Source organism: Arvicanthis niloticus, chromosome 7 (genome assembly GCF_011762505.2).
Source record: "Arvicanthis niloticus isolate mArvNil1 chromosome 7, mArvNil1.pat.X, whole genome shotgun sequence".
NCBI lineage: Eukaryota > Metazoa > Chordata > Mammalia > Rodentia > Muridae > Arvicanthis > Arvicanthis niloticus.
In genome coordinates, this window is record NC_047664.1 from 53,821,478 (window position 1) to 53,831,143 (window position 9,666).

The 9,666-nt window shown below is 38.1% G+C and overlaps 1 pseudogene; it reads right to left on the bottom strand.

The window, feature by feature from the left end:
* Positions 1–1,372: 1,372 nt before the first annotated feature.
* LOC117713100 (ribosome biogenesis protein NSA2 homolog) lies at positions 1,373–2,304 on the bottom strand (annotated as a pseudogene).
* Positions 2,305–9,666: the final 7,362 nt, after the last annotated feature.

Here is a 9,666-nt window from a genome sequence, read left to right on the forward strand (position 1 = left end):
ACAAATCATGCAATTGGCATCATGGGAGCAGCAAGGGCCACACCATGTGGAGAAGAGAACACTCGACGTTGATAACTTTGATTAGCATTAACATTGATCGCATAATTCACTTCCAGGGTGTTTCATGGTGCTAATAAATAAAAGATGACACATTTTAAGAATGGTGGCCTATATCATATTGTGTAGGAGATGAACTGTGAAGTTTGGGATCTTATTTACTTCACCTATATTCTTTTTTTAGAGCTTTGATTGCAAAGTGCCAGAAGAAAAGTACAGTTAGAGCAAGAGATTTCACACACCAGCTTAACTTCAGAACTAACTCCTTCCCATCTCAGCTTTCCTCTCCTGTAAAGCCAAAGTTTCTATCAAACCTTCCAAATTTACATCTGGATTGTTGTGCAGTTCATTCTGTACATTCTTTTTTACTGGTCTTTCCTCAGGTTGCATTCAGCCTTTATCTATCATACTTCAAAGTTCTAAGTGCCTTTTACTTAAACAATACATCCTGGCATTACTTTCTATCTCTCTGTCTCTCTATTGCTTCTCTCCACAATGTTCAAAACACTTAAGAAACTGTTCTAAGTTCCCATGTTAGAGGGTCAGATCATCAACTTAAATCTTTGTCCCTTTACTATTCTCACTTCATCTTATTTTCTCATTTTAAAAATCCAGTTAGTATCTACATAGCTGATAAAGATTATGAGATAGTACAGAATCTCCACATTAAAAGTCAGTGTTTAGCAAACTGAATTGACAAGAAGCAAATAAATGAACAAGCCTTTCATATGCTATACCTACTCTAAGTTCATAGGAAATCCTCTGTTAACTAGGACACCTTTCTTCCACCTCTATCCTTGGACAAATGTTAAAATGTTTTTCTTAGCAAGTTGAAATATGTCCCTACAAATTCTACCTTTTGATTTTTGCTCTTAATATGAAGTAAATGATCATATTAAATAGCATTAATAAATGTCCCTTCTTACTCTACACTTTAGGCTCACAAGCTGGTCTCAGAAAAAGCAATGGCAAGTAATTGCTGAGATCACATTTAGAAAAGGAGACTGAAATATGAAGAAATGAATTTCTTAAAAAAAAATTAAAACCAAGTTGAACTGAATACACAGCCCCAGAGCCAATGTTCTTAGATAGAAATTTGTTTATGCTACTTTTTTAAGTCCACCCAAAACAGAATTTTATTTTTTTAACTGTAAAATCGGGCAATGTTTTATTTTCCTCTACACCTTAATAAATACTTCTTGATGATTGCACATGGAATAAGGCTGCTTGGTAGTTCAGAAAGGTCACAGCGATGGTGTTTTCCTGACAGCATGTAGTCTTCAGTAGTGAGTGGAATGACTTGATGACATCGCTGTCAAACCAGCAAGACTGCATTTATGCACCCATTGTTTTCATGATTGTTGGTAACTTGGGAATACTTTCCCCAAATAACCTTGCCTCCTTGTGTCACAAGGCCAAATTCACTCACGTTCAGTTCAATAATTGTATCTTTGGTGATCACACCCATAGTTGTATATAATGGGAATGATGGATTCTTTTTCACACCGAGTATAGGCAGGCAGAAAGTAGCTTTCAACTCAGGGTGTGTGACATGGGCTTGTTTGAAACGTAGACCCATTGGCTTAATGAACCTTTCATATTTAGGTGGTTTTCTTGTAAAACCATCAGCAGCAAAGCAGACTTTAGTAACCATTCTCTTCCCTGCCTTCTGTTTACTTTTTTCTGTTCAAATAACTTTCAATACTTCTGTTTCTCCTTGGGCATGAACTTTGGGTAGAGGGACCTCCCATTTTCCTGCCTTTTCTTTTTGTTTCTGCTTAATCGTGTTGGAAAGTACTTTTGCTCTTGACTGTCCCTCTCTGTCCTGCAATCAGGCAGGCACTGCTCCTTCTGGAGTCTTCTCATCATCCTTCTGCTTGGTGTTTCTCCTTTCATGCATCTTAATCATTTGTATTTTCTCAGCATGGTGCTGTTTATGATAGAGCTTAGCCTTCAGGCCAATCTACTACTACTACTACATCATCATCTCCTCCTCCTCCTCCCCCTCCTCCTCCTCCTCCCCTCCTCCTCCCCCTCCTCCTCCTCCTCCTCCTCCTTCTCCTCCTCCTCCTCCTCCTCCTCCTCCTCCTCCTCCTCCTCCTCCTCCTCCTCCTCCTTCTTCTTCTTCTTTTCCTTCTCTGAACATCCATGGGCCTCCCAACCTTCTTTCTTTCTCGTTTTCTCATGGTAGTCCAAACGATATCCATATTGTTTGTGGTGCAATTCAACATATTCATTTTGTGGCATGATGACAGCAGCATAGCAGCCATCCATGACCTCCCAGCTTCCAAAAAACCTCTTAATTTCTGGGTGTCACTGGCCCATAAGCCTGGTCTGGTCAGCCAGAATTCTATTTTTGACAGAAAATCATAACTCCCTTTTACATACTTTTAAGCCATGCAAATACTATGTTCATAAATATACATGTATATGCATGTGGGTGTGTTTTATTTATATATAGAGAAAAGAATATAAATTAATGTTATGCTAAAATACTGAGTATAGGCATTAATTGATTATTTATTTATGAATTTAAAATTGTAGGTTCACAGTATGGTGTGATTATCTACCAGTGGCATGTCACTACCAGTTGCTATAATAGCTAAGCTTTATTGCATCAGTACCTCTGTCTTCTCACATTTGCGAAGCACATATAATGAGATATATGCCATACAAGAGGTTTCATAGCTTACAGTAAGTATCTTGAGACATCACCAAGCATTTTGACTGCATGCTTTAAGTATAAGCTAACATTGCTAATACTAGCAACACACAATATAATTCCAGTACAATGCCTAGTCCTTCCAAGATAAGCTATCTCCATTTCATTTACCATATCACTTTTTGATTTTACACATGTTCAGTAGCATCCAAGGGCATGAGTGATATAAATATGTAAACTAAGGTCATAACTAAGGGATGGACACTTCAGATACTCAGAATAGACTCTGTGATATTCTCCAATGGACTCTAAATTCCTATCACTTGAGTTTGTTGAGGAATGTATAGGCTCAGTTTAGACACATTCCCTTCTTTACTTTCTTTTGTGGTGGGTCAGAAATTTAGCTTTCCTTTTGCCATACATGTAAAGCAACCAACCATGTACTAGATTTCAACATCTCTAGCTCTTTCCATTGTTATGGCAATAATGTAAGATAGAGCCTACAGTTGCAAAGAAAACAGATTGGGAGAGGGTTACCAAGTAATTAGAAAATGAGTCAAACAGACTTCATATGTATTAAATTCAAATGTAGACTGTGAACTGTGCCCTTTACATGTATATCTGTTTTCAGTGAGGCTGCTCCCTTTGACAATCTTAGAATTCTAGAGACTGATTCTATCACTTGGCTTCATTTTAGAACTACTAGAGATTGCTTCCCTGTAGAGTCTACCTGCTGCTTCAAGTGCCTTGAGGTCTAGAATTTGTGTATCTAAGATTAAGATGCAGCAAAATCTAGTACAGACTTAAAAAAAAAACCAATGTATGTTGCAGTCCTTATGTCCTCATTAAATGAATAAGGCTGTTTTATTTAATCCATTGGGAAAGGTTAGATTTCTGGCCTTGAAGATAAGTTGGACCACAGAGCAGCTGAATTTAGTGAGCTAGCCAAGGTGCTAAATGAAACAAACTTGTTCATGACCTTGTCCCTGTCTCCTCTCTCAGTCTTCCATTCCCAAATATTCATGAGTGGAAATAATCAACCTTTAGAGACTCCAAATAACAATTTTCAGGCTAAATTAAATGAAGTTAAAAGGCTTCTCGGTAGCTCCCAAATTTACATAAATTACAAACACGTATTAGAAGGATACTGAAAGTTAATTGGCTGATATGTCAAAAAAAGAAAAAAATACAACTTGATTAGAAATTTCTGTATGCCTGACAGAGAAGTATTTGGACACACACACACACACACACACACACACACACTCACACACAGTCACCACCCAACACATAGGCTCACACACATTGTCAAACATACATACACTATATACACATGCTCACACACACACCAAACAGAAACACTACACACATGCTCACATATACACATATATGCACACATACAGAGAGAGAGAGAGAGAGAGAGAGAGAGAGAGAGAGAGAGAGAGAGTTTAAACTGGATCAAAACTTATGAAGAAAAGTAGTTGTCACATACCTCTAGGAGTAGTGTTTAAATATGCACTCAGCCAGTCCCCTCTGAGGTTTATAATCACTCCCTTACATTTGACACAGGCCTTTACTTAGATGTTCTTTTGTATCTGTAGACTCTCTGGTGATGCCATTAATGCTGCATAAAACACCATGAAATACCAGGAGATCTAACCAAGTAGCAATTACCGAAAACATTTTTCTGATATCCCTCTCGATTTTCCTTTGGGGAGTGCTAACACAGTAAGTGTTGGCTATACATAAACAAAACACTGGCTATAACTCTGCAGAGAACCTACAGCCTTTTCTGAAGTGTTTTGCTTTGTTTGACAAAATAGTCTTCAGGGAAACTCTAATGGACAAAAGCTAAAGAGCCAAAGAAAGGAAAACTGATCCATTTGAACAAGAAGAGGGGCTGCAGAGAGAAGACGAAAGCATGCTGGTACTTATTCAAAAATGCTGATGTCCTCTAGCAGGTCATGCCACAGGTGAACCTTGTCTCACATAATAGTGTAAAGAACCCAGCCTCCTCTACCTTTGTGGAAGGAACAGTGAGTCTGACTTCAGTAGCAATAGCCTCTGTGTAATCTGAAACATTACAGTTTTATCAATAGCCCAGGGTACAATCAACCTAATTACCTCAGACCTCACTAACTGAATTTACAGGAATTCAGATATGGCCTAAGCACTGATTCTTGCTGAGCTAAAAAGCTTCAGATATTTTTTTTTTTCTGTGACTATAAGGGACTCATTCATGGAACCAATCTAGTCAAACTTTGTAGCAGTTATGTCAACAAAGAGCTTGCTACTTAGAGTTCTGCTACTGTGTTTGAATCTCATTTTGGCATAGGAAATTATTACTATGAGAACTAGGAATGTTATGTGGGCCCCATTATTGCACAGTCAACAATTAGAATTATTTGAAGCACAGAATTGAATATAACACAAGATAAAATTAGTGTGGACGTTGGGTATGAGAGTTGTAAATGATTTTTAATTTGTCATTGATTTTCTAGTGTTTTTGTCTTTAAAAGCTTATATTGTAAAGTTATCAGAAATAACTTTAAGTTATAACATAGTAGCCATATATAGATGTTATTTTATGTATGTAATGTTTGAACCACTGCCATGTAAACACAGTGATATTATGCTACTTTGTTTTATAGTAAAGCAATGCAGAAGAGAAGAACATTTATTAGTATACATAATAAATGAGTTTATCAGATTTACCTTTATGTCATAAAAGGTGTCAACAGGACATGCTATGACTTAGTGAAGTAGACAGTATTTGGTGGTGAAATGATTCTAGCTGCAGTATGATCTTTTCTCAGGAAAGCAACTGGCTGATTTCATCTCCTCACCCTCGTTTACTACCCAGCAGCTCCTCCTCTCTGTTTTTTTTTTTTTTTTTCACTCTACTCCCAATTAGAAAACTAAATGTTTCCTGTCTTTCTATCTTAGCCATTGGTAAGGGAACATAGGAACTTCTATCTTTAACCCAAAGCATTTACACAGCTTTTCCATTTTGATTTGCTGAGTGGGAACCTACAGAACCAAGGATACAGCTTTTGAATATAGTGTGATAATCTATTCACAAATCCTTATTAAACAATGAAAACACTTGGAGGGAAGTGATTAGTCTTCTTCCCTACCCTACTTTTCTCTTCCTCCTCCCCTATTCTCCTTCTTCTTTTTCCTCTGAATCTATGAACTTCATAGCTTGTTCTGGTCATGTCTCAGTGTTTTGTAATCTAAGTACAGGTGTTAGACAATATGCTGTTAGTAGCACACACATAGTTTGCATAGTTAGAACCTTTTATGGATGTTCACTGGTATTGTGACACCCAAGCTCATAGATGATTTCTCTCAGTGCATTGGTTCCTAATTGGTGTTTGTTTGTGTTTGTTTGTGTGTGTGTGTGTGTGTGTGTGTGTGTGTGTGTGTGTCTTGGGTGTATTTCAAAAGTATGAACTACATAGGAATACTGGTGCATTGCACTTGAGAAACAAAGATTTTCATTACTAGTAGTTTGAGAAACAGAGCTTCCACATAATTTGGTGGTCTCATGTCTGATTACCCATAATAGCAATGGCTGGATATAATCCAGCAAAAAAATTACTAAATAATTGGTACCATGACAAAATGTGTCTTGTGAGATATTCTCCAATGTATGATTACCAACAGTGACACTTTAAGAATAGGTTTTTGAAACTAAAGAATCCCTGATCCAGTAAATGTATCTAATTAATAAGAGTGTTGTGATTACGCATTTGTGACTTCCCATATCAGAATATATTGTTGAATATAACTAAAATCTGGATAATATAACCTAATGGATGATCTCAGTAAGATATTCAGAGGAGATGCAGACTGTGTAAACACATTGTCCATATTAACATTCCAAAGGGCCAAGCAAAAGCCAAACATTTATATTGAGACATGACTATGTCCTGTTTTAAGGACCAGTCTGCATAGGGAGCTCTCAGTTGCATTAGCAGAGTTAGAGGAATGTTTATCTTTTTTCCTGGAAAGCACCCCGACCTCTTTATCAATTGTCCAATTGTCCCAATTACAGCATGTACCAAAATGAAAGGAACTGAACTGGCATTTTGTTTGTTTGTTTGTTTTAGTTTTTTAAATTTAAATTTATGTTTTTATTTATTCACTTTACATCCTGCTCACTGGCTCCTCCAAGTCACTCCCTCACACATCTTTCCCCATCCTCTCTCCATGTCTCTGTTGAGTGAGTAGGCCACCCCAGAGTATCCCCTCCCCCCACCAGGCATGTCAAGTCTCTATGAGGCTAGGGACTTCCTCTCCCACTGATCCCAGGCAAGGCATCTCAGCTACAAGGACATATTCCATGTACAGACAACAGCTTTTAGGATAGCCTCCATTCCAGTTGTTAGGGACCCACATGAAGATCAAGCTCCACATCTGCTACATATGAGCAGAGAGGTCTAGGTCAGCCCGTGTTGTTCCTTGGTTGGTGGTTCAGGGTCCAGGACTCTATTGGTCTTCCTGTGGAGTTTCTGTCTCCTTCAGGACCCACAATCCTTCCTCCTATTCTCCCAAAAGAATTCCTAGGCTCCATCCACTGGTTGGCTGTGGATGTGTGTATCTGTCATAGCCAGCTGCTAGATGGACCATCTCAGAGGACAACTTGTTCCTGTCTGCAAGCACATCATAATATCATTAATACTGTCATGGATTAGTGCTTGTCCATGGGATGGGTCTCAAGTTGGGCCGGTTATTGGTTGGCCAGTCCCGCAGTCTCTGCTCCATCCCCAGTGCCTACAGATCTCGTAGACAGGATACATTTGGGGTTGAAAGTTTTGTAGGTGAGTTGCAGCCTCTATCACTTCACTGGGGTTCCTTTGAACTGGCATCTTAAAAGATCTCCCACTGAGTTGTAAGATGGATGTCACACGTCCCAGCCCTAGGACACTGACAAGAATGGAGAAAAATTTAGTTGACTGCATTAAAGCTTATCATATCTTATTAAATGTGCCTAATGTTTTTTTCCCAGTCATAATTAAACATGGAAAGTAACTTTATGCTTTTTCATAGGTGAGGAAACTGAGATTTAAGAAGATTAAACAGTTTCTCCAGCATCACAAAGTTAATAGTTGACTGAATTGCTTTTCCAGTGTACTCTACTTAATATTGGATGCATATTTCTAACTACGCTCTTGTGCTGGTTAATTTTTCCTGCCAACTTGTCAGGAGCTAGAATGGCCTACTAGACTAGCATCTGTGCACACCTGTGAGGTATTTTCTGGATTAGATTAATTGAGGTTGAAAAAAAATCTATCCTAATGGCACCATTCCATGGACTAGGGGCTTGGGCTGCATAAAAAGGGGAAATCTAGGTGAGCACTGGTGTTGAGCATTCATTCTCCTTCCTACTTCCTGACTGTGAGGACACTGACCAGTTACTTCATGTGTTTGCTACCATGATTCTCCATGATCGACTGTATCCTTAAATTGGACGCAATATAAACTCTTCCTTCCTTAAGCAGCTTTTATCAGGGCAAGTAAAAAACTAACTAGGACAAGTATTATTCTACCTGATGGCATCCAAAACGCTAGTTCCATGGGATGCCTTTGTAGATTTCTATGATCAACTAAGGAATGAGATCTAAAATTTCTTTCACCAGCATAAGCATGGCAAACAACACAGCCACAGATAAAATGCTATGTTCAGACCACAGCATCATTTCTCCAAGTTTTACTCCCACATCAAGCAATGAGCCTTTCAGGTCACCCTCAGAACATCACTCAAAGAAGAAATCAGTCACCAGTCATAAATTAGAATAATGCAAAACAACAAAAAAAAATGTCCCTTACCACTGCAGCAAATGAAGGTCTAGACCAGGGGTTTTCAACCTTCCTAATGTTGTGTCCCTTTAACACAGTTCCTCCTGTCTTGACCCACACACATTAAATTATTTTTGTTGCTACTTCATAGCTGTCATTTTACTATTGTTATAAACTGTAATGTAAATATCTGTGTTTTGTAATGGCATTAGGCAACCTCTGTAAAAGGGTCATTCTTCCCCCAAAAGGATTGCAACCCATAAAAATGACAACGGTTGGTGTAGAAAGAGTTTCATGATTCTTGATCTGGGTTAGAAGTATCAGAGCATTGTTGTGTGGCCCATACACTAGTCTGTGTATATAGCCTTCATTTATTTTCATTGTATATTATTTCTAGTGTCTTGCAATTGTGAATGGTTTTGTCTTGCCAGAGTCTACAAATAAAACATTGTGTAGAGCACCGCCATAAATATTTGTAAAAATCCAATGAATTCCAACATCAAATCCATCTAATTGTGTGCTATCCTTATTCATAAACATTAAATAATTGCAACTATTTAGATTACTATCCCTTAGTCATAAAAACAGCATTTCAAGGAATAATAGTAGACAGTTCTATTGGGTAGGAACATCCCGGGAGCCTGTAATAATGAAGGTCAAAGCCAGTTAAGAAGTGGCCTTGATTTAACATTGTGCTCCTTAAGATGGTTGCATTTGCTGTGCTTTGGATACTGTTATACATACCTTTATCTTGGCATAGATATGACTATTGACTCCATTTCATTTGTAAAACCTGTTTTACTTTGGTTAAAGTATTATGTCTACCTTAATGTTTCATTGCACACTCCTCTTGATAATCACCTGCCCTTCAAGTCCTGGAATTCACAGCACAGGGCTGTGCATTTCACCACTTCTCTGTCCTGCTAGATGATATCTGGATATGCACTCCATCATCCGGGACTCCATTTCACACTTCTGACCCTTTTTACTTCCTGCAGCAACTCACACATGCAAACATTCTTAAAAGGAAGAACTAAAAACCTCGGCTTACAGCTTTTGCATTTTAGTGTTTCGGAGTATGTCTATTATCTGCAGTGTTATTGTTCTTTTATTTTTTGAGCTTGTAATATAATTATAACATT